The 24,155-nt window shown below is 40.3% G+C and overlaps 1 long non-coding RNA gene across 1 annotated transcript in view; it reads right to left on the bottom strand.

The window, feature by feature from the left end:
- The window catches only part of LOC137156046 (uncharacterized), a 56,839-nt gene extending 33,208 nt beyond the window's left edge, over positions 1 to 23,631 (bottom strand). Inside the window, exon 1 of the long non-coding RNA XR_010920657.1 lies at positions 23,418 to 23,631. This is a non-coding gene — a long non-coding RNA (uncharacterized lncRNA). The remainder of the gene's footprint in view (positions 1 to 23,417) is intronic.
- Between the last annotated feature and the right edge of the window lie 524 nt (positions 23,632 to 24,155).

The raw sequence follows: 24,155 nt of genomic DNA, 5'->3' as shown, positions 1-24,155 counted from the left end.
GGGTCCCCAATAAGGCCACTGCCAGGGGCCTTGCCCCCACGCCGGTACCAGCCCTGGTGCCGGGTAGGCGGGCCCAAATGGATGAGCCGGGCTCGGAGATCTCCGACTCCTCTGCGGTGCCCTTTAACCGGAGAAGGGCTGCGGGATGCAGGAGAGCGGTGGTGGCGCTTGGAGCGTTGGGGAGACGAGCTGGACGAGGAGGAGTACCTCCGCGACTTATGATGGCGCTTGGTGGCGTGAACCCTAGGGCTTCTTGAGCGCCGTTTCCCCGTGGACAGATGTGGTACCGTAGAGGTGTCCGACGCCTGGCTGCGAGAGCGGGCCCGCGCAGCTTGATGGTACCGGCTTTCCCTCGGTACCGAGCTCCCCGAACGCCTTTGATGTTCCGCGTCCTGTCTCGGTGCCGCACGCCGCGCTGGAGAGGGAGTTGGTGACCTCGATCTGGTTCGGTGCCGTGTGGTATCTCTCGGTACCGGGGATCGAGAGGTGTGGTGGGGGCGAGATGTATGCCCTGACGCCCTCGCGTGTACCGGGCTGGCAGAGCACTGGTACCGCTCTTGAGCCCTCGGTGCCCTTGAAGTAGGAGCGTCATGGTGGGATGGGCTCGGGGTCCGGGTGCGTGAGCAAGCCCGGCGTGGAGGAGTGTCCCGTTGCCTCTCAGGACGTGATGCCGGGGATCGAGACCGGTGCCGTGGTGAGGGCGCCGGGATCCGCACCGGACTGCGTTCCGATGATCGGGAACGATCTGTAGCGTGTCTCGGCACCGGAGCCGGTGGAGAGCGGTGCCGAGAGCCCGAAGACGAACGGGAGCGGTGCCGTGGCTCCGACGTCCGGGTCTTTCCCCGCCTTGCTGAGCGGCGCCGGGGCTCCGAAGGTCTCACATCGGATGCGGAGCTTTCCCGGGAACCTCCGGAACAGCTACGGTGCCGTTCTTTGGAGGAGCTCGACGACTCGCGGTCGGAGCTGGGGGGGGAGGATGTTGCTCTCCCTCTCCCCGACCGTCTGGGGGGAGACACCGAGTCCTGTCTCGACCTCCCACCGGAGTAGCCCAGCGGGGCTTACCCCGAGACGCTATCCCCGATGCCCTCGGCCGAGGGGGGGATGGAGGCGTAGGCAGGGCCATGAGGGCTCGTGCCGCTGTGAACGCCTCCGGCGTCGACGGCCCTTGTAGAGGCGCTCCCCCACCCCTCGGGGTCGGGGGAGGCTCTCTACGAGGAGATGCCGGTGCCGGGACAGTTTCAACGGCACGTGGCTGGGGCATCTCCTGTATCACCCCCTGCTGTACCGGTCGCAGGGGGGAGTCCATAGGTGCGGCCGCTGGCCGTTTCTTTTTCTTCGGTGCTGGCTTAGACGGTACCGATGGTGTTGCTGTCGGTACCGGTGGTGCGCTCCGGATCGATGAGACGCTCGGTGCCGTGGGTGATCTGGACGGCTCAGAGTCGGGACGAAGTGCCGTCTCCATCAAGATCGCCCAGAGGCGAGCGTTTCTGTCTTTTTGGGTGCGCGGCTTGAAAGCCTTACATATGCGGCATTTGTCCTTGCGGTGTTGTTCTCTGAGGCACCGAAGGCAGCGGTCATGGGGGTCGCTGACGGAGAACACCTTACCGCAAGCCGCACAAGGTTTAAACCCGGTGGAGCCAGGCATGGCTCCTAAGGGAGCCCCTTAGGGGCTAACTATATACACTATCTTATACTACACTAACTATATACTATAAAAACAATAAAGAACTTATGTACAATACTAAAGTAGGTTGCTACTTGCTGAAGAGGCAAGGGGCAGACGTTCCACTGACCGTCACGGGCGGAAAGAAGGAACTGGGGACCCGCGCGGTCGGTGGGGCCCTATATACCGCGCTATACGCGCGCCACTCCAGGGGGCGCCGAGACCGACCGCTGGGTTGCTAGGGCAGAAAAGTTTTCCGCAGGCTCGTGCACGGGGCACGCACTCACCTACATGGAATGCATATGAGCAACTCTCGAAGAGAGAACTGACCAGAATAACTACCGCAGAATAAACAGGCAGAGTAAGGACTTATACTTGGGTCTTCCACATCCCAGATGAATTTCCCAAGCACTAGGCTAGAGTGTCACTCTCTTCCCCTTCACTCCCCTTTCCAGTTGTTCTGCTTGGTATAAATAATTAGTTAATTGAGCCAGATAACAAGTAAGAGAGACACTGATTCTATAAGTCCACTGGTTAAGTCACTCACTGGGATGTAGGAGACCCAGGGTCCAGTCCCTGCTCCAATTAATACTTATTTATACAAAGGGGAAAAACTTCAATATGTTAAGAAACTCAAGACATGTTTCAGTGCATTGCACATCCAAGAAATGGAATGGAAAGCTGATTTATTTTGGTAGCAACATAGCCATTAGAACTTTCCAAAGGAAGCTGGGTATCTAGTATGAAAATAGTACAGAACACTTGATATAATTCAGGCAGGGAATGGATTTCCCCAGTTCACTGACTACTCTAATAGATCACAAAATGTTTAAAATGAGAACATTGGGTGCGCTTAACTGTATTTTTCCTTATTCATTCAGTACATCCTCAACAATGTAATTTTTACAGAGTCACTTTTCAGGGAAGAACCATACTTTAATATTACGTGTTATTTTTAGCCTTTCCTCTGCAAAAGTGGGTTTTGTGCCTTTCCCCCAGTTAAGCTCAGAAAGAGCATAAAACACAGCCATTCCCATATGAGGAACGGAGTCGTGATGGCTTTTACAAGTCCTCCTGACATCAGAGGGTGGTTTCCCTTAAAAAGGGAACCAGAATTAATATGAGAAAACAAAATCAGCTAATCCACCTTCAATTTCAAAACAGTAACTCAAAAGCATGCAGTGTTTATAATCATAATAAAAATATTTTCACACAATTTTGTCCTAAAACTTAGTAAAACTGCTTCGGTTACATGAATTGAAACAGCTTGTGCACAGGGATTAGAATATAAGATGTAAGAACCTTGAAGCTACCAAGCAAATAATGAATTAAAATATTGTGTGACTTGTCTGTTACATTTTAAAACTGTGCAAAACTTGGCAGCTCCATTTTGACAGGGAGCAGTTTCACTCAGCAGGGGTTTCAAAGAACCCAACATTTTGAAGTGAAACCTAATTCAAACCCAGGAGTTTAGCTCAAATTCATATACAGATTCATTAAAAATACCTGTGATATTTATGTAGTTTTGATGAAAAAAATCAAGTTGGCACAGATTTTCTCAAAAATGGGTGGTGGCTTATTTGCAGCATTCACAAACTTTAACAGGACTTGACAAATCTGAATTGAATTATAAATTAGTAATGAAATATGAAGTCAGAGTCACTGCTCTGTTCAGTATGGTCAGACCTAACTGACCAGTCATGTCTCAAATTTCTAGTATGGGACTGATCATGTAAAGGGGATTTTGTACTGGCAGTGTGGCAGGGATTAATGTGCGTGCTCAAACTCAGAACACACTTGGTATGAATTAGACATTCCCAGAAACCTGAAGTAAGTCCTCATATAGTTACAAAGAAATATGCTGTGTCTTCTATCCTGATCAACCGCTTCCAAAGTGCTTATTAAACATTACACTAATTCTTTGAAGTAAAAAGTTCCAGACAGACTTTCATCTCCATGGGTACAAGATGTCAATGCTCAAAATGTACACATGCACGTGCTCTGCATTTTCACTAATGGAAGCAAGGGTCCTTTTTGAAAGTTTGGCTCACACATTGTATCCAGCCTCCTAAGTATTAATTTGGCTGGCATTCCACAAAATGTCAGTATTTTAAGGATTAATTGAAATCATGTTGAAAACTGATTAAATTTCCATTACAAATTTAAGAAAAAACCTTGACATTAACATGTCACTGGTACAGTATGTACTGTACATGCTATAAAAGGCATTACAGGTTAATGTTGTGAGATACCCGGGCATCTTAATAAATCAAAAATGCTTCTTCCTATTAGTAAATTCAATTCTGTGCCCGAGAAGGTAAAGAAAGCAAAAACGCAGGGCAGAATTAAAATATTGCATAGTATTTTTAAAAAAATCCTTTTTGGAGGGATATTAAAAAGCAGTCAGTGTTAGCTAACTCAGTTCCCACTGAAGTCAATGGGAGGTTAGGCCAATACGTCGCTCTTTGGAAAATAACACCCTTCATGAAACACAGGTATTATAAGACCTAGCAGAAGGAAATGATGCATGAGGCAGGGAGATGCAACTGTTATTTTCAGAGATTATTGCCTACTACTTTGTTACAAAATAATAAATTGCAGAAATTAAAAATGATGGGCCATATTCACAGGCTTTGCATTACTCTAGCAACACAATACAACTCAACTATCTGGTTAAGCATTTTGCATCAGCTGAAGTATACCAGTGAATCTGGCCCAATATTTCTGCATTTGACTAACTTGGACAATGAGTTACAAGATGCAGAAGATCCTCTGTCTGTATTTGTAAAACAGTGTAATTTTGCTATATAAGCATGTACAAAAATAAAGCATTATATGAAGCAACGTAACATACCATTGGATTCAGATGGAAAGTTTATTTTTGACCACTTCACCCTCACAAACAAAGTAGGGGATTTTATTTTAGATATGGGTCCTAAGCAATACCCGGGATCCAACTACCCTTGAAATTTGGGGACATTCCTTTATTTAGCTACTGAGGCCCTGATGTCATACCTATACCCTGTGTCATGGACTGTAGAGTGGGGTTTTATATCACCTATGTGTTCCCCTCCACAAGGGAATCTCATGTTGGCCACTTTAAATCCCCTTAAAGGCTACTTTATGCAATTACTGCAACACAAAGTAGACTTATCAAAATAGATGGTCTACCCCAGAGTTTTAATATTCTTTGAACAATAAGAATAATGTCAATTTCTCTCTACAGTACATTCCAATTATTTTTAAACACATGATCAATCATCAGTATGCATATATAAATGGCTTATTGTTTCACTGTAAAATTAATGCTATAAAAAGCATGATTATTAAAGAAATCAAAGTGTACATGAAAGAAGCCAGCTTATTTCAGAAATAGGTTTTCGTTTAGTTTGGATAAAACCAAAGATAATTTTCCACCTGATTGTGGTGCATACGCTATGTGTACGTATGTCCATGCACTCACTCAATAGCAGATGAGCTCAGAGTTAGGAGAGAGAAAGAGTATGTAGCATATAATAGGAACATCAAGGGTCAGGAAAAGACCTAATCCATTTCATGAAATTAAGGGAGAAGATGGATTTACTAAGTGCGAGACTGATTAATTGAACGAGGATTTTATGAAAAGTGGAAAGATCATTAATTTCCATAAACACTGGGTGCAGGATGGGATTATGATGTATGCAGGAAAATTGTTTTGAAATTCATGAGATGTCAATTTTAGCCAATATTAGCCATGTTAGTAGTTATTTTTTATTTAAATGAGCAAAAAAACAAAGAACATTATTCTGAATGATAAACCAGTGATATAAATGTCACCAAAGCTTAAATCATATTCACAGCACTGCAGCTACATGGACATGCAAGTAAACTATCCCAATATTTCTCAGCACGGTATTCTAAAATTTCACATGGTCAATAGCACCACTCACCAACTATAAACTTTAAAATGCATTTAGAAAAGTTATTTTATGTTTCAAAGTCTATTTATTAATTGCAGCTTTCATTTTATTGAATAGTGTCACTTGTGACTCTGTAAAAGATTCTGAAACCACTTTTCTGTCTTTCAAAGTTGATTTAGCATCCAAAAGAAGTTTGTGTAAATATTACAGGCCAAATTTTCAAAATTGCCTCTAATTCTCTTTCCCATACCACCTTGGTGTCTACAGTCAATTGAGGGCACACTCATGCAGGTGCAATCAATTGCAAGCAACTGTTAGAATTTAGCATCCTGGTTCTCACTGCCTTTCATTAGGTGTAGTCTGATATCTAGGTAAAAGGAGTGCAGCACACTGTCACTGCAATGAAGCTACATTTTATCCCCACTTTGCATAGGTATGAATGACTACACAAGGTGCAAGACAGTAAGAATCAATCCCTTAAAATCTAATACCTGGGTTTTTAAAGGAAAAACATTTGGGTAGGTCATGCACTTGCAAATCTAAATTCTTCTATTTCAGCCTTCAGTTCACTATACCAATAAACTGTTTGCAGAACTTAAAACTGCAGGTATACAATTTAAGGCCTCCTGAAAGCTTTTTTTCCTTATAATAAATATTTTGGGCTTGGATAGGAATCTTACAGCCAATCTGATGCGGGGCTGGGGGGAATCTTCTACTGAGCAAGAGCTTTTGGCTGGAGTCTTTATACATGTAGAGGCCAGAAACAGATATATTGCATGCAGAAGTAAACTCTTACCTACTGTATTTTGTATACATCTATGTTTATGTCCTTCATGTCTTTGAAAAATGGGAATTATACCATAATGCAGCACTAGTATTAGAGTGGACATTTGTGTACAACTTCATGGGAATTATTCAGCCATGTACATAGCTGCCAGTTCCTCTCTTGCCTACAGCATATAATTAAGATTAAGATTCTGTCCTTGGTATGTTTAGTAAACGTCAGGGACAGGTTGTGGGTAAGAAACAAAAATTTATGGAAGCCACAGACCTGTCCCTGACTTCTACTAAAAATACCCAGGGGGAGGAGGGGAGAGACAGAGCTGCTCCGGCTTGAAGCTGCTCCAACCCCTACCCCAGGGGGTCGGCCAGGCCCATCAGTTGTTCGCAGTGGCCCTGGGCTGCTGCTCAGTGCCTGGGACCTGCCCCAATCAGCAATTTGGTGGTTGCCCCAGGGCTGATAGCTGCTCCAGCCCTGCCCCAGAAGTCACGGAGGTCCCAGAAAGTCATAGAATTTGTAACCTCTGTGACCAAATCATATCCTTACTTATAATATATTGAGCAACTCTTTCAGTCATAACTGCACGAAGATTACAACTTAAAGTATAAAAGTGAGGAGCTTTTAGGGACACTATCGCAAAAATTTACCTACCTATTCAGAAACCTATAATGCAGTTTCACAGCCTAGAGGTTGTGTTAGAACCAAGGCAAATGCCAGAGTAGTCAGGTAGCAGCTGTGGCCATGACAGCTTCCCCTCTCCTCCCCTTCCACTTTGATATATTCATGCAGTATGTGTAGGGGGGGAAAATAAATAGACTCAGACAGTTAACAGAGGTGGTAAAGTTATTAGCTTGAATTTGATGAGTTACAGAACTGCTATCACAGCACTTGGAAAAGGACACACCGATTAGTTCATCTAGTCCATCTCCATACCAGAATGGATTTTTTTCCTACAATACATTTTCTAGTGCATTTTTAAATGTCTCAAGTGATGGGACTTCCTACTATTTCCTCCAGAAGACTATTCTGCAGTCTCACACAGCTCACTGTCAGAATGTTGTTTCTTTACAGCCAGCCAAAATTACATTTTCTCTCTCCCTTTCTCTAAATGCCTGCACCTGTAGCCTAGAAAGCAAAGTGTATAGGAATTGGATAGATTCCAGTAAATAGTTTGCAAGCCCTCTAGTGGCCCTCATTGTCTTCTGTGTTTCAGAACCCAGCCAGAGCAACGGTGTATATATGTGGCTAGCTTTGCATGTTGTATATAGTTAGTGTAAACAGTTATTTGGACCCCACTGTGCTGGTGTGATTCCTTCATTTTACCTATGGTGTATAAATTGCAAGACAAAGCAGAAAGCTATTTGAAAAGAGATGCCTGCAAAATTCAAAATTAACACTATCATATCTTTAGAGCTCTGACTAGAGCAGGGCCTGAACCAAAATACCTCTGAAATTTGAGGAACTTGTGTTCCAAAATCAAATTTCACAGGTGAGCTTTTTCTCCCTAATGAAGCAAACCCAAATCCCAGATCTGAACTCCACAGAACTTTGTGGAGGTTAGGATCCAGATCTTAACTTTGAGACAGAGGCCCGCCTTTACATCTTACAGGAACCTGCTGCTGATTGCAAATTCATTTTCTCGACAACAGAGTAAGAGGCTGGATTTGTGGACAGATTATGGAGTCTCTGCAGCTATGTTACATGGGATTTCTTGCAAGTACAGTCATTTTGGTTATTTGTTGACCAAATCTGGAAGAGCTAATTAACAGGGGACATCCTGCTTACACCCTGCCTGGCCATCTGGGGATGTGAGTCTGAAGAGAGAAAAAGGGCTGGGGAAAGCAGGTTGAAAGTTGTTGATTTAATCCTTTCAACTCCCTTGTGTACCATATGTCACTACAAATTATAAATGAGCATAATAGAAAAGCCTAAGTACCTAAATTACACCACCATTTAGAAATGGACCAAAATCCTGACCCCATTGAAGTCAATGGCAAAACTCCCACTGACTTCAAAGGGGCCAAGTTTCAGCCATGGAGGACTAACCACTATGTCACCCTGTTCTGCATTATCAGAAATAATGGATTGGAACATGTAGCGGAGATACTGAGAAATGTAAGGAAAGTTCTACTGTGAGGATTAAGTTAATAAGTGACAGAATATTCAGTTTGCACTTGATGTACTTTTTAAAAAAAGCATGATCTTAGATGTCTGATGTGTGACAAAGCTCTTCTTCTACCTTGCTGGGTCCACTGCTTCCTTCTAGCAGGAGGTCAGGGAACTGCTTCACCCTTTAGTGATCTTCCACCCTTTAGTGATGTGGTAGGGTAATACAGCTTCTCTAAGATGGCCACTCCCTGCTGGCTCCCAGTCCTGTCTCCAGTTCTCAAAGATCCTTGCCTCTTCACTGGGGCCCTTGCCTCTCCAATGAATGGCCAGTAGGGGGTAGGGTGGGGCTTGGTCCCACCCCTTACTCCAGGCCCCAACCTAGGGACCCTACAATTAGCAGTCTTGCACTGTTGCTTCAGGAAAGCTGCTAGCTTCCCCAGGTTACTTCCCTGTGCCCCTTGACTTAATGTCCACACCCTGCTTGGACAGGGGCCCTTCCTGGACTCCTTGCCAAGGGAGGCTCTTGACCCCTGACAGCCCCACTGGGTGTGGGTAGTGCCCAACCAAATGTCCAGTTCAATCTTTCCCTTCTGGCAGGTCTCTTCCCTTAGGCCTCTTTCCCAGGCCTGGGAAAAGTCCTTTGCCCTCTTCGGGCAGGGTTTTTTCCTCCCCTAGTCTTTGTACCTGCAGGGTTCTCTTCTGCCAGCATTCTGCTCCTTCTCCTAAACCCTCCTGCTCTTGACAGCATCTCACCTGCTCACACTCTCACAATTCCAGCCACACCCTTTCTCTGGAGGGGAAGCTTTTAACAAGTCCTAGGTGGGGCCTTGATTGGCTCCAGGTGTGTTAATTAACCTGGCGTAACCCCTGCTCAGCTACCAGGGGAAAAGGGACTTGCTGAGCATGGGGCTGATATACTGGCCTTCTGGCACTCTCCAGTAGCTGTCTAGTCTGACCCTGTCACAGATGGTAATATAGAAATGTGTGATAAACTGATGTTTAACAGCATATGGTGGACAGTTGGATATCCACTGGTCACACCATATGCCCAAATAACTCTTTCAGCAGTTTATTCACATCATTCATTCTCAGCGCAATGCATAATGTAGGCAACTTGAGCACAATTCTTAATCCCTTTATGAAACCATCACATCATATTTCCTTCCAATATTTTGTGGCCATCTATCACATAACAGAAACTAAAAGAGGAAGTACATCTTATTTACTTTAATTTCTAGTCAAGGTACATTAGCCTCTTGTTTTGTCTTGAGGAACTACAGGAGATTCTTTTATGCTTTGTTTCCCCAGTCACAGTTCCTTCACTTTTTCCTAAGTCATCTAATTCATCCTATTTTCACTATAGGATCATATCTTCCTATCCAAAACTTTCATATCAGGCAGGTAAATCTCATTCCTAATAACACTCTCATTTTGGCAGAAAACAACGTCCTCTACACACATCACTGAATTGCCTGTCTACAGGGGCAGAATTGTGGACACAAACCAGGCCTAGAAAAACAATCCTGTAGTTTCCATGTACATTCAGCTCTCGACCTCAGTACTTAGTTCCCTACCAGACCTAGGTCAAACAAGTAACTTCATTTATACCTAGTAAGAAATCACCTCAGAATACAGTAAATTGTATTAGCTTAAATGTAGTTTCAAATCCTTATTCACTGTTTTTGTTGCAGAATTACTGTGATTTAAAGATTTTTAGAACATCCACCAGTACTGAAATTTTACTTCAGTCCTAATGATTGGAGATAAAGAAACTTGTACAAGTGACTACCCGTCTTAGATGATAACTCCAAAGTGTCTACAAATCTGCTGAGTGCAATTCTGTTTCTCCTTTTTAGAAAACCACCTGTTAGTCAAAAAATTAAACATTTTGGAGTTTAATACATTAAGAACTTGGGCTGTTTTATCCAACCTCACAGACAGCAGGAGCATGGGCTTAATTAGGTAAACTGACCCCAGAGTGTGAGAGTTATAAAACATGAATGGTGACCATCCCCTGCAGGCTGAAGGAAGAAGAGACTGGATGGATGTGCTCCAAAACTAGCACTAATTTTTTTACTTTAAGGCACAGGAAGCTCTGATCTGGACTATAAAGAAACCTTCATGTTGTGGCTTTTTCTTTTCCCCTTTGGATTCAGCTTAAAGAAGCCAAACTTTTCACTTCTGCAGTGAAATAACTGGCACCTAAACACCTAGCTGAAAACCCCAGTGCCACATTCCATTCCTGATGTGACTAGCTGCCACAAGGAGGAGCCCGTTACACTTCATTTACCTTTATCCTGTTACTATTAGTTCTTCCTTGAATCACTTTCCATAATTCCTCTCCCCATTAATACTGATGCTTTAAAGTACTTGTAGACATTTTATCAAATCACATGGATGTGCCTCTAACATGCTTCCTACCCAATATGTCTCCATTTAGATATTAATAGAGGTGTCTACACAAAAAAAATGCCTCTGAGTATGAATGTGTATGACAAGTTTCATCTGTACTGGCCCCATGCTAAAGCTCAGACAAAAAGCTTCCACTGTAGTGTAATGGAAACTTTACCTGAATCAGAACTTTATAACTGAAGCCTTTGTAAACTAAAATGGCCAGCCATATACCTCTCAAAGACTGATTATATTATAGTCATTCACTAGTACCACTGCAGTTAAAGCCAAAATGATCTTCCCTCAGAAGCCTCTGTTTCTGATTGGTTTTAACTTTAGGATAAAATTTTTTCAGGACTGAAATCTGGTCCATTCACCCATATTTGATTTTAATTTATAATTAAATAAAAACACAACCTTTTACCAGTTCATCACATCAGATGCAAAATATTTACTAGGAAAAACTGCCTTTTGTATACAACACATTTTTTACATAATAGTGTCTATCACTCAAAATATGTTCTATTCCCAGCCATTATGTGATCCTGTAATGAAAGATAGTTTGCTGTTACATTTCCAATGAGGCTAAGCCACATAGACTTGGGTGCGGGGTGAGACGACATTAATTTCATCATGGATTTCCAATGAAATCAATGATAATTTTGCCTGATGTAAAAAATAGGGGCTTCATGATTTAGCCCTATTTTAATACAAGCTACAGGCTAGTTCATGGTATATATCCACATTCCTGAGAAGGGGGCATTGCTTCAGTGGGAGCTCCTGGAAAGACTGTTTCTCCAGAGGGGTGCAATAAATCTGAGTTCCCTGATGTGCAGCAGAAAGTGCAACCAGCTTGGGGGGGGGGGGGGGAGCCTCTTTATTGTCCCAGCACCTGTGGGGGGTGAGAGGGGCACATGGGTGGTGGGAACAGGAGGCTCCTTTTGCTTTCTGCACAAGTGTTGGGGCAGTCTACCAGTAAGTCAGAGATAAAAACCCCAAAGCTGAGGTTCACACGGTAACCCCCATTTCCTTTCTGACTGTTTGCACATACAGAGTGAAATGGTGCCTCCCCCTCCAGGAGGGTGCTTGATAGAAGGGAGAGGCTGCTTGGAATGCTTTGTTCCCCTACATGAATTGCAAGGGTACACCATCTCCTGTCCCTAAGGAATGCTTGGGAAGCAGGCTAGCAAGCACTGCCTGACTCCAAAGGGAACGTTTCCAGCAAAGGCAGGGCCATGACCTCTCATCCCTCCCCCTCCTGCACACCCTAAAATGCTTCTACTGTAGGCAGCACTTTCAGGTGCAGCAAGATCTACTCTGTGCCTTGCAGTGCTCACAGGCATAATGATCGTGATGAACATTTTGATTAGTCAGGCAAGACTTGCATTGATTTGAAAGAGCTATATTGTCGGGGATTTTAAACCTGAATAATCCAAATGCTGATCATCATTTCTGCACAGCACCAAAACAGCAGCCACAAAAGTAGCTACAGCTAGCACAAATATCAAAGCAAGCCCTAAAGTTTAACGTATTTAAAAACGTATAGAAACTGAAAAAGAACAGGACTAGCAAACAAATAACCAAACCCAAAATATCCAGCAGCCACCACCAAATCAGAATTCCAAAGGAAATTGGGTCCCTAAAGGTTCCTTTGAAAGTCCCAACTGTAACTAAGACACATGACTTTAATCACCCATATCACCTGGCTTTGAATAGCTTTCCTCAGCTCCCATACATCTTCGTCTTTTCAGTCTTATGGGACCAAGTACTGTGACTTCTACGTTATTTGGACTGTATGTAGCAATATTATGGCTGCTACCTGTAGCCTGATCTATAATTATGTAATAATTACACTGATTTATTAAAAATTCTCAGTTATGTTGAGGGTTGATAGGTTCTTATCCCAAGATCAGGCCCAGTAATATTAAAATTACTATATAGTGGGGAACCCCGATCTGCACAATTACAACATTCACACTATAGGAAACCTATATTTACAATAATTAATGCGTTTAGCAAAGTCACAAACACTGTAACCCCGTAAGGCGGATCGAGATAATACAGAATGTACATCTGAACATTCATATAGTTATGCCATCCCTTGCAGAACAATCTTCAACACCATCACCTTCCTCACCACCACCAGTGATCTTCATCTCTATCCTCTCTCTCACAGGCTGCGATACAGCTTTTATAATATGTTACGCTGTTGTCCCTAAGTCTAATGCATGTTCAGTGGGGGTTCGTCCCCTCTTCCTTATTTGTATTTCCTCATCCCACTAAAGTTGGGGTGTCATTCTCCTTTAGGTCAGTATACTAAATGATCTCATCTTATCATTTAGTTGCCATAGCACTCTTGTGGTTAGACATCTGCAGATGTTAGTTCATGTTTCTGTGGTTAGCTGATGTCATTATGGACAAAATTTCCCCTTACATTCTATTTCCAGGTCACCAAAACTTACAGGCAACTGTTAGGTCCTTTCTCTGTGCCCAATTTCATAGGCCTGAAGCTTTACACTAACTGCTGGAGCCAATGTCCTACAGGATACAGAATGTAGGTTCTTTGTATTACTGCTGAATATAATACAGGCAGACTGTAATGAAGGCAAGGCAGTGAATATAAAGGCAAACTAACCCTATGGGCTAAATGCCACAACCACAAAAAGTAAGTAATCATAAGAATTACTGCTTCTTGTAAGAGATCTAAAACATAACACCTTACTACTTCATTTCTATATAAAGCAGAGAAATAGAGGGAAAGCAGAATATTGTTGTCTCTCTCTCTCTCTCTCTCTTTCATTCTGAGAGGAGAGATGAGAACTCAGACAGTGTTTTGGGGCGGGGCTTTGCAACAAAGACTGATGAATTAAAGTACCCAACTCCTATTAACCTAACTTATTGAACCCCTCTGAAAATCTCTGTTGTAAAATTTCTATAGAAATGTTTTTTCCCCCTCACTCCCACTTCCTTCCAATATAGAAATACCAGTTCTGTAAAATACCGTTTTTAGATAAAATATAGGAAATTTTGAACGGCATTAGATATCTATGCTAATTTGATACCATACAGTGGGTGTACTTTAAAAGGTCTTTCCATTTTGGGAGCTATTACAAGTTCCAGCTGCCTTCTCAAGTATAAATATAGGGAATCTGTCTCATTCAAGAAGTGTCTTGTGTTTTGAAATATAAATGCAACCACTGTACATAATGTACAGCATAGACTCATCCAGCAAACTGTATCTGTATCTAAAGTTGTGATAGTATAAGAAGTTTGGTATTTGATTTCCTATACCAGAAAGATGTGGGGTGAGGGAAAGCAGTAAGCAAAAAAAGATTTCTGCAGAAACCTGTAATTCCTTAGTATAAATAAGACAATCTACTGCTGATCCAAAGCCAAGCTCAGCAAGCACTACACACAGCAAGAACCAGTAAATATATTTTATTGACTGTCAGCTTGACAGGATATAAGAACAAGTAGAAATGCCAGAATTGCCTTTTGTGTGTGCATGATATTCAGATTTTTTCATGGTCTATATGAATTTCATATACACATAAAAATCCAAATCCAAACTGTATTTCAAGACAGTACTTTGGAAGTCTTTTTATAGTACTTTTCCTGTTATTTTTCAATGCTTTTAATGTTGAAATAATATGGGTGCAAAACATTAATGTAATGGTGATTCACTTTATTTGGTGTTTGGAGTATATGCACACACAAATCTACCACGTTAGAGTTCACGCTGTGAGACAAAGATACTGGCCCCATCTATAGTCCTCATCCAAGCAAAATTCTCATTTACACAGTGGAGCCAGTTAGATTTTTCACTCAGTATGTACTGCAGGATCAGGCCCTCTCTGTGGACTGTGCAGGCATAGAAGCTAATGGATTCTTCAGTGACTACCCATACCATTCTTCCAAAAGTAATCAGGAGATAGGCAAACAGAGCAGCACCTTCAGATTACAGAAACTGAAGACAGTATTTTTTCACCTCCATCATTCTGCCAGTGCAGGACTGTTTCCTACAGTATATCGTTCAACCTCATCTTAAATATCTGAAGCAGACAAATTTCCATCACTTACACACTATAAGAGATCTCACAACTAGGAAGTGTTTTCTCAATACCCTAAGTTTTCCTTTTCCTAATTTTACCCTATTAACACCAAATGCTACCTCTTATTCCAACCTAAACAATTCCTTTCTCTTCTTGTTGTTAACCTATAAAAACTCTGCCCAGTCTAAAATTCATCCTCCCCTACTCAGTTGTAACTAGCAAAGTTGTTCACTCCTCCCCCCTTCCTACACCCCAACACTTCAATTTTTAATCTTTCCTTAGAAACTCTGGTTGATTAATGATTATTCACAGCTGGGGAGAAAACAGCAATTCCATTTTTAGAGGATTTTGAGATTTCAAAATTGAATTTCATTTTGATTTGCAATGAAAACCAAAAATTCTCTGCAAAATGGAATAATTGTATGTTCATTACAGTAAATTTGTAAGTGTGCTAATCAGGAAGTCAAATGAATATTAGTAAATATTTATTAAAATCAAATTTTCATCCAATAGACCATGTGAATAACTGTACTCCATTTATAATGTTTGGGTTTTGCAGATCAGTTTTTATTCATTCCAATCAATTGTCTGTACAATACCATATAATGGACATGAGTAGTAAGTAGAGAGTATGGCATTTGCTTGTTTTATTATGGCATGTTTTATTACTGCTGTATTTGGATTTTATGGGAAACTGAACAGAAAAAGAGCAGAAAGCAAATTATTCTGCAGTCAGAACACATTCCTCCAAATGTTAGTGAGCCCTTAAACCATACATGTACAATTTTCAAATGCCAAGTAATCACTTAATCCCCTCCTCTATGCTATTTTAGCACTTGTCATCTTACATAGCCTTGTTATTAGCAGAGAACAATATGACTCAAGAACACTAGCTTCATCAAAATATATTACTCTTGGCTTGTATACTAAAGATTTATACACAAGCAGCACAAGTGAGATATTCTGTTGTTCTACAAACCTGAAAGCTAAATAAATCATAAGCTTCAAAATAGAGAAACAAATAAGTCAGCCTACTAGTTGTGTTATAGTAATAAGGTCTTGAAGTTAGATTACAGTCCCCTTAGACATTTGTTGTATGCTGATTTTCAAGACAGAATCCTACACAATACTTTTACACCCTCTTACAGAAGAGAATTAGGGTACACCCTTAAAAGTACATTTGTAAGTGTGATAATCAGAAATAACTGTAAATTATAAAGTTTGCATTCTATATTAACTCTCCATGAAAGAACTTCATATCAGATTTGCGGCATTTTCTCTTCTTTTCATTATACCACCATCACCATAGGAAAAATTCTGGAATCAGAGTTTAAGGGGTAATGGTGCTGATGATTCATTAACCTGAAGAAAATATTGGCTCCATACTACTGACAACAGCAAAATTTTATTTTTGTCAGTAAATTGAGAGATGTGCAGACAACATAAGAAAAGCACATAAATAGTCACAACAACAAGATACACAGATGTACTTTGTCATTACTTTAAACAGTGGCTGACATCTGGGCCGGTAAGAACAGCTTCTGCAATTTGGGAGTCATTTAATCATGAAACAGTTACTGTATTTCCAAAATGGCAGTAACTCTTCTGATCAACTAAGATGACAAAGTCTTGAAGAAATGGCCAAAACGTGGAGATTCAGCCAAATTAGATGAGCTTCTTGGGAGAGAAGCAGTTAAAGGCAGGAAGGGAGAGGGAAAAAAAAGAAGGAAAAGATGACTAGAGGAGACTCAAAATGTTTAGAATGGGAAGTTCTACCAGAGACCTGATTGTACTGTGGGGAACAGAGAGATCAGGTTATGGGGATGAGAAAGACTGGTGTGAGGGAAAGGCTGAAGACCTGTTTTGTGGAAGAAGAAAGTAGTAAACAAACAAACAAAAAAAACCACTACTTCCGCCTCACGTCCCAAGAGGCTTGAACAAACATTTATACCCAGTGTCATGTACAGAAGCTGATCCACTGATCTCTGAAACTTTGTTAATATCACCCATCTTCTGTGTTTACCCTCTTCCCCGATTACCTGCTGGGCTGATCCACACTAGCATTTGCAGGTTGGCCACTGCCCTAGGCTTTTTGTCTGAAGGGAATAACTATCTCCTGGAGTCTGCTGTTGACAAATCGATTTGAGGAAGACCAATGTGTTAACAGACAGGCCTGGAAGCTAGGCAATCTAGCTTCTGTTTCTGCTACAGAATTCCTGAATGATACAGAAAGTCCCTTACTATCTCTGTGCCTCAGTTCCTCCATCTGTAAAATGGGGATAATACTTCACAGAAATTCAGCAAGACTTAATCAATTCATGTAATACATGTTGAGATCTTTTGGTACATAAATGAAAGGTAGTACCATCATCATTGGACTTGGATGTTTTCTTATGATGAACTTAAGCAGTGGTCATAGTTGACAATGCAGTAATTGGGATAGCATTTGTACTGTGCTGGCGTCTCACTGCTTTCCGGAGGTTTAATTCTATTGTGATTGGTGGATATGGTGAATGGCCTTTGTGATGTATTTTAAAAATAGCTCCTTCCTACTCCCACGGCTTTCACTTACACCAAACAATTTAGGGCGTATCTACTCAGATGCTTAGTTTGCAGCAAGCTGGGATGCAAATCTACCCTGCACTAGCCTGCCATGCACTAAGTGTCCATGTGGACCCTGCTGACGTGCCTTAATAGTTTGTTGGACTACATCAAAGTGTACTAAAACTGTTAAGGCAAGTCAGCAGGGTCCACGTGGATACTTCAAGCATGGCAGGCTAGTGCAGGGTAGATTCACACCCCAGCTAGCTGCAAATTAAGCATTTGAGTAGACAAGACCTTAGGTGCTCTTCCTCCCCACCCCCAAATTACACTACTGCTAGAAATAGGGAAGTTAATTTTGCATTGGACACACTTCTCTTTTGACACTGCCGTGCATCTTCTTGGACTTATGTTCCACACTAACATTGCTGCTCTCCAACCAAGATCATTTATTCCATTTACACCTTTGCAGGATGCCTTAGTATCTTAATTTACACCCCTCTGCCACTTTTGCCTCATAATTTCATATTAGTGTCAAATTTTCCCCAGTGTCCCTTTTGTTTGAGAATATTATTGTTATTAGAGTTGCATCTAGGGGCTCTACAAGCCTGAGTGACTCATTGTGCTACGTGGTATACCCACATGTTGTAAAAAGGCAGTCCCTGCTCTAGAGATTTATTATAGCAAACAAAACACGAAAATTAAGCCATAGAAAATTTAATTTTCTTTAGCATAAACTCCAGAACAGTTCAAAGAGTGAAGAATTTAATAAAGGATGGTTTTAGAATGATATACAGATAGACGGTTTGAGGGACGGCTGCTAGTTCATGTGTATACAGTTTTGTTTATATTATAAGAATTAACAAGACAAATGTCTTTGATCAACAGTGGATGAAGCAAAATGCAATGAGGAATTTACATCTACAGCAAAGTTGTTTTTTTTTAAACTTATCACTGGTTAGAAATACTGTGTTGGCTATCATGGATTTATTTATAGGCTCAGCAATTCAAAAATAAAAGATAAGATGCATGCCAATTTTTTCTTGAAAGTTAAAAGTTAAGGAACCATTTTCTGTAAGGCACCCAAACAACTGGTCAAGTCTGAGTTACAGATCATCAAAAAAAATGTCCTTTGATTTGAAATATCCACATCTTGGGCGGTTGGTACTAAATTATCTTTTCAATCTCATACTGAAATAGTGGATGGGGCATGAGTCAGGGGAGTGGTGATTTAGAACAGTACAGTAAATGGATAATAAGATATTGGAGTTTCTTAACTGTAGTTAATAAGGATCAAGTCTAGCATATATGAAGGGCAGAGAGGAAAGATATTAGATTCTGGTTACTATGGGCATGGACTGTTTGTCAGTGATGATATGTCAGAGCTTGTAAGAATGACATTTAAACTGAGTGAACTGGAATATGAAAGCAGATTTGGTTTTGGAATATCTGATACCATATTTTTCACATGTACACATTTACTTAAGAGATAATAGAAACTGTGAATGTATTTGAACTTTTAGTATTGTTGCGTGAGAATGCCACACACTTGGATTTGAGACATTCAGGTTTATTAATTTAAACCTTTTTTGAGCCAAAGCATACTTTAACAGTAATTGTAATAGAAAAGCAAGAAATGACACAAAAAAAAAAGACAATGGCTAGTTACCTTCTCCGGTGGCATTGGCAGGTTTCTCTTAGATTTGTCCTTTGAAGCTCCAACTACCTCTTACAATCTTCTACATATTATACTCTTTCATTAGTTATCTTTCAATTATTGTCAATTAGCATGACTTCTGCTGTACTTGCTATTTTTATGTCATTATTTCTTTAATTTATTTATTACCACTAATCACACAGTAATGATGCTTGCTTGACCAGGACATTTTAACCCAAAATTAGGGACTCCTTTTTCTCTACCTTGCTTTTGGTAGCATATTTGGTGTACCCATTGTCCTCTAATTTAAACACATACTGTGGTTAAAATATCACCTTTATCCTATAGAACAGCAGCGATAAGCAAGTTTACTTAATAACAAGGGCACTAAGGCAACAATCATGTCAAAATTAGGCTGAAGCCAGCCAAGTCAGTACATGTATCATGCAAACTTATTCATTTAGAAATGACCCCTATAACAAAATTCCCAATAGTATCTTCCCTTAAGTGTTCATTTTCTTACTTTTAAATTATTAGTATCCTGTTTTTTCTCCCTTAATGTCACTTTTTATAGGCACCAGACATGGATCAGTGGATCCAGTTCTGAAGGATTGTGTAAAAAACAAAGAAGGAAAACAAAATCTTGGGCCCAATTCTGGTCTGGAATATACATTGGTGTATATTGAAACTCACTCCTCTGAAAATGGATGTTAGTTGAATTACACAGGTATAAAATTTATGTAGGTGAGTACATAATAAGACATTTTCTTATTTGAATGAACTTCCTCCAACATTAGAAGCTACCACACTACGTCAGAATTTGCAATAAATATTCCCAATGGAAAGAATATTTATGTAATTCTGTGCATTCTGAGGAATGTATTACTTTCTCAGAGCATATACTGTGGGGAAGTAAGAGAAAACAATTTCTGTAATATTGCAAAATGCTAAATATGTAGTCATCTGAGACAAAGCAAACAAAATTTTAATTGACATAATAAATCTGCAAATTATTAATTATCACCTGTCCCATAAAATATCACTGAAGAAAGCACTGGAGTCTGAAACTAGGGCTCTGTGTAACTTGTCCACATTTTTCACCAGGGCTCTGTGTAACTTGTCCACATTTACATACACACATTTCACATTAGGTTTAGGTACCTAGAGCTAGACGGCACAAAGTGTGTGTCACTTCAACATTTAACTGATACTAGGAAACACCCCCACTGGTCTTCATCTGCAAACCTCAACCAACATTGGATCCTGCTTCGATCTAACTGGTTTTAAAGAAAACTTATTGGCAGCACATTGTATTGTATCATGTAAAAAAGTAAATGCAATAAAGGAAATACAGTTCTTACCTGGTAATAACGCTTTCCCTTTACTTTGGCATATTACTTTAATACAGTTGGATTTCTGAGCATAAATCAGTTTAAGATGAGAATTGGGTTTTCAGAGGTAAAGCATAATCCAGCTTTTCAGGGGAAACAAAAAGGAGCTTTACATACCTTCAGAACTGACTAAATATCCATACAAAAGTAGATGACAAGCAAGTGTCTAGAACACTTAATTTGAATATGAATATTTACATTTTAAAAACATTTTAATTCTTCCTCTTTATTGCCCCCTTTCTCTGAAAATGTTGGCAAACATTCATTTTGTGCATGTGTGTTTTCACATATCATTTGTTTCTTGTAGTATTTTTAGGTGATAATTGTATTTTATCAAATGAAAACCTAATCAGAAGGAACATGGTCTAGTTTGATAAACATTACTAACACTTGCAACTCTAGGTGACAGTTAAGGAAAACACCCCTGCATACCTTTAAGCACATTTTTAAGTCTCATTGAATGAATGGGATTGAAGCACATGCTCAAGTACCTCCTGCATAAGCATAGATTTAAAACGTGTATAACTGCTTTCTCAAAGGGACCTGATACAGTTCAGAACTATTTTATGCACAGTTGAATAAGTAGATAAGGTAAAATATCACAGAAGCGCAGATTAATGATAGAGCAGATTAATGACTCAGACCAATTGAATCCACTTTTTACAGTCTACTATAGCCCAGCAGGAGTCTCATTATCCCTTCTGTTTCTATGAAATTTACCTCTGCAGGGAAACACATGCTTAGCGCTTTGTACAAAGGTTCATTCAAGCCTGTTTTATGTTTGTTCTTTTCTTGATAGCACACTCTTCTTTTCTGATAGAAGACACTGCTGTGGCTTATGACTGCATATTCCTGTGGGTAATACAGCTTTTTCAAAGTACTCCATACAGGATTCTTGCAGTTCAGATAAACAATATCTATTATTCATTTTAACCCACTATGATCCAACAAAGGAAAAAAGTAGAAAATGGGAATATAGTCTGTACTGGGATGCTGAAATCCACATTCAAAACATATAAAAATACTTGCATTAAGAGTTAAACATTCACCAAAATACTACTTAAAGAACCAATTTGAATGTCTAAATTAAAAATAGAGACTTTGTAAAGACTCGACATTTTATCATGTAGGCATTCTACATACAACACTGCAAAACAGTATATGATATACCAAAAACTGTACTCAATTCAGCTCTTCCAAAGCACATATCACTGAAATTCAGTCAGAATCTGCCACAAAAACAACAGTGGCAGTTAGTGAATTCTGCACTTTTCCACTCTTAAAGTACACATCTTTCTTCAAGTTACTAGGGCAAGGCTCAATTTTTTGCAGGACATTTGAATTTAGTAATTGCTGCTACTGTCCTAGATATCATATGGGTAGCATGAACTGTTGGGATGCTTCATCCAAATGAGTGATAAAATGCAAGTACTTTTGCATTTGATAAAAGCCGTTCCATGGGTACGACACCTGCCAAATTCCTGTGATCCATGTAAATTCTATGCGAGTGTGGGGTGACACCATACCAGGAATCTGACACATGCTGTAACACACCTAGTTTTACTATTGCTACATCTGCTTTGCAATCTTCATACTTGACTGCATGCTAAAAGGCAGACATGGCTAATTGGTTTTCTGGGTTGCCAGGACTTGGTTGGAAATCCACACGTGCGGTTTCTGGGATATTCTGACTTTGCACACACACTACTGCTTTTCTGCCCTTTGCATGCAACTCTCACAAGAATTTGTCTCGTAATACTTAGGGGTTTATCCTCTTCTTAGTGAATATGAATGCATTTCCATTACTATTTACTGGAGTTATACAGAGGTGTAGTGGGGAGACCATTTAACTTAAATCATCTGGCAAAAATGAAATGTCTATAAGCTTATGTTATTGCCATGGTCGTTAATAAATACACGCCTTAATGTGTGTACATCTTTCCCCTTATTTAGCAGGTAGGCCTCCCATTTATTCAAAAGTGCTTTATTATGTGCACAAATCATGGGTGTATATAGACGAAAGGAAAAAATATACTTCTAAAGCTGTTTTCTGAGGTAGAGGGCCAAATTCCCAGTAGGGTAAACTGATGCACATATATGGATTTCATTGGAATTACACTGATTTACACCAGGTGAAGATTTAGCCATTATATTTTTAATCTGATGTATAAGGAAATAATATTAAAATAAATATTTTCTTAAATTATCTTCTTTTCACAGGTAAATAAAAGTATGTGGTGTGTTGAATATATACAGAAAAGATTCTTATTTTAAATCTAAGGAATGAACTGATAGCTTGTCTCCCTGATCCTTGGGGAATAAACTACATGCCAATATAGAAGTGCTTTACTCTGACACAACCATTTCATGGTAGCAAAATTGATTCTACAATGCTACTGTTTAGATTCAGAAACATTATATCTCTGCTCATCAAGAAGGATAGATCTAGCTCAATATCTTTTTCCACTCCAATCTACTAATTACTACAAAAAGGCCAGGGTTTAAATACTTTGCAGAGATCTCCAGTTGAAACAGATATGAGACCAAGACAGTGACAGTGCAATCCCCTTGATAACCTTCAATTAATCTCTCAGATCATTGACAGGCATCCCATACCTTTAGCCACTTGAAACCAAAACTACTGAAAACTCTATCCCTCCACTTTTTCCATTAATTAAAAAACTAAGAATTTTGTTGTACTACACAGCTTAAATTTTATTTTCTACATGAAATACTTTCAAAAGCTTCATTTTAAAGAAGCTTTTAGAATTTTGGATTGACTATATGATGTCAGTGAACTCATTAATAAAACTTAAATGAATATTTATCCATATTAAATCCAATCACAGATATAAAAACATATGGACAAGTATAATCCAGTCACTGGATTGTAGCTATTTTTTTCAATGAATAGAAATGCTAATATCCCTTACCATCTGTCACAGGACACATCCATCACTACACAGTGAACCTCGCTGCCCAGCCAGTTCAGATGATTTCACAGTCACAAACACACTGGAGTGTTTACCTTTCACCAAGGTGTGTATTTATTCCCCTCTTATATAAGTGTACCATGCAACACAGGCTTACAGCAAAGCTAGGCTTCTCTGCTGCCCTCACTCCCCAGCCCCAGGTTCACACTCAGCTTCCTTCTAAGCTCCTCCTAAGCAGCCCTTCCCTGGCTGTTTCCTCCCCAGTTACCTGGTTAGCCTGGTGATTGTCACCAAGGTGTTCACAATTCCCCCAACAGAAAGTGTGTAACTGCCCTCCGATGGGCCTGCAGTATTCTCCAGGCTGCAGCAATGTCAGTGATCAGGATGCAGCTGATAGCACTTTGTCACACCATCCCTAAGTCTTACTACTGGTGAGTGAGGCAGGTTTTACACTCAATGAAATTAATCAACATCTAAATTCAATAGTTACCCATAAGAGATTTTAAAAAAAGCACAAATAGCTGATTGCATTCAAGAGATTTCAAAAGCTTTTTAGTTGATTAAAAGGCAGATTCTGCCTCTCTTACTCATGCCAAATGAAATCCTGGTTCACTGAAATCAAGGGGAGTTTTGCCATTCATTTCAACACTAGCAGAATTTCACCCATTGACTGGTATCTTACTCAGAGCCAGGAAGTCAGGTACTAATCAATGGTCAAGCAGAATCTAGCTGTAATTT

Source organism: Emydura macquarii, unplaced genomic scaffold (assembly GCF_026122565.2).
Source record: "Emydura macquarii macquarii isolate MOO-44397 ecotype Brisbane River unplaced genomic scaffold, CSIRO-AGI_Emac_v2 contig_1390, whole genome shotgun sequence".
Classification (NCBI taxonomy): domain Eukaryota; kingdom Metazoa; phylum Chordata; order Testudines; family Chelidae; genus Emydura; species Emydura macquarii.
This window is presented reverse-complemented; position numbering and strand designations above follow the sequence as displayed.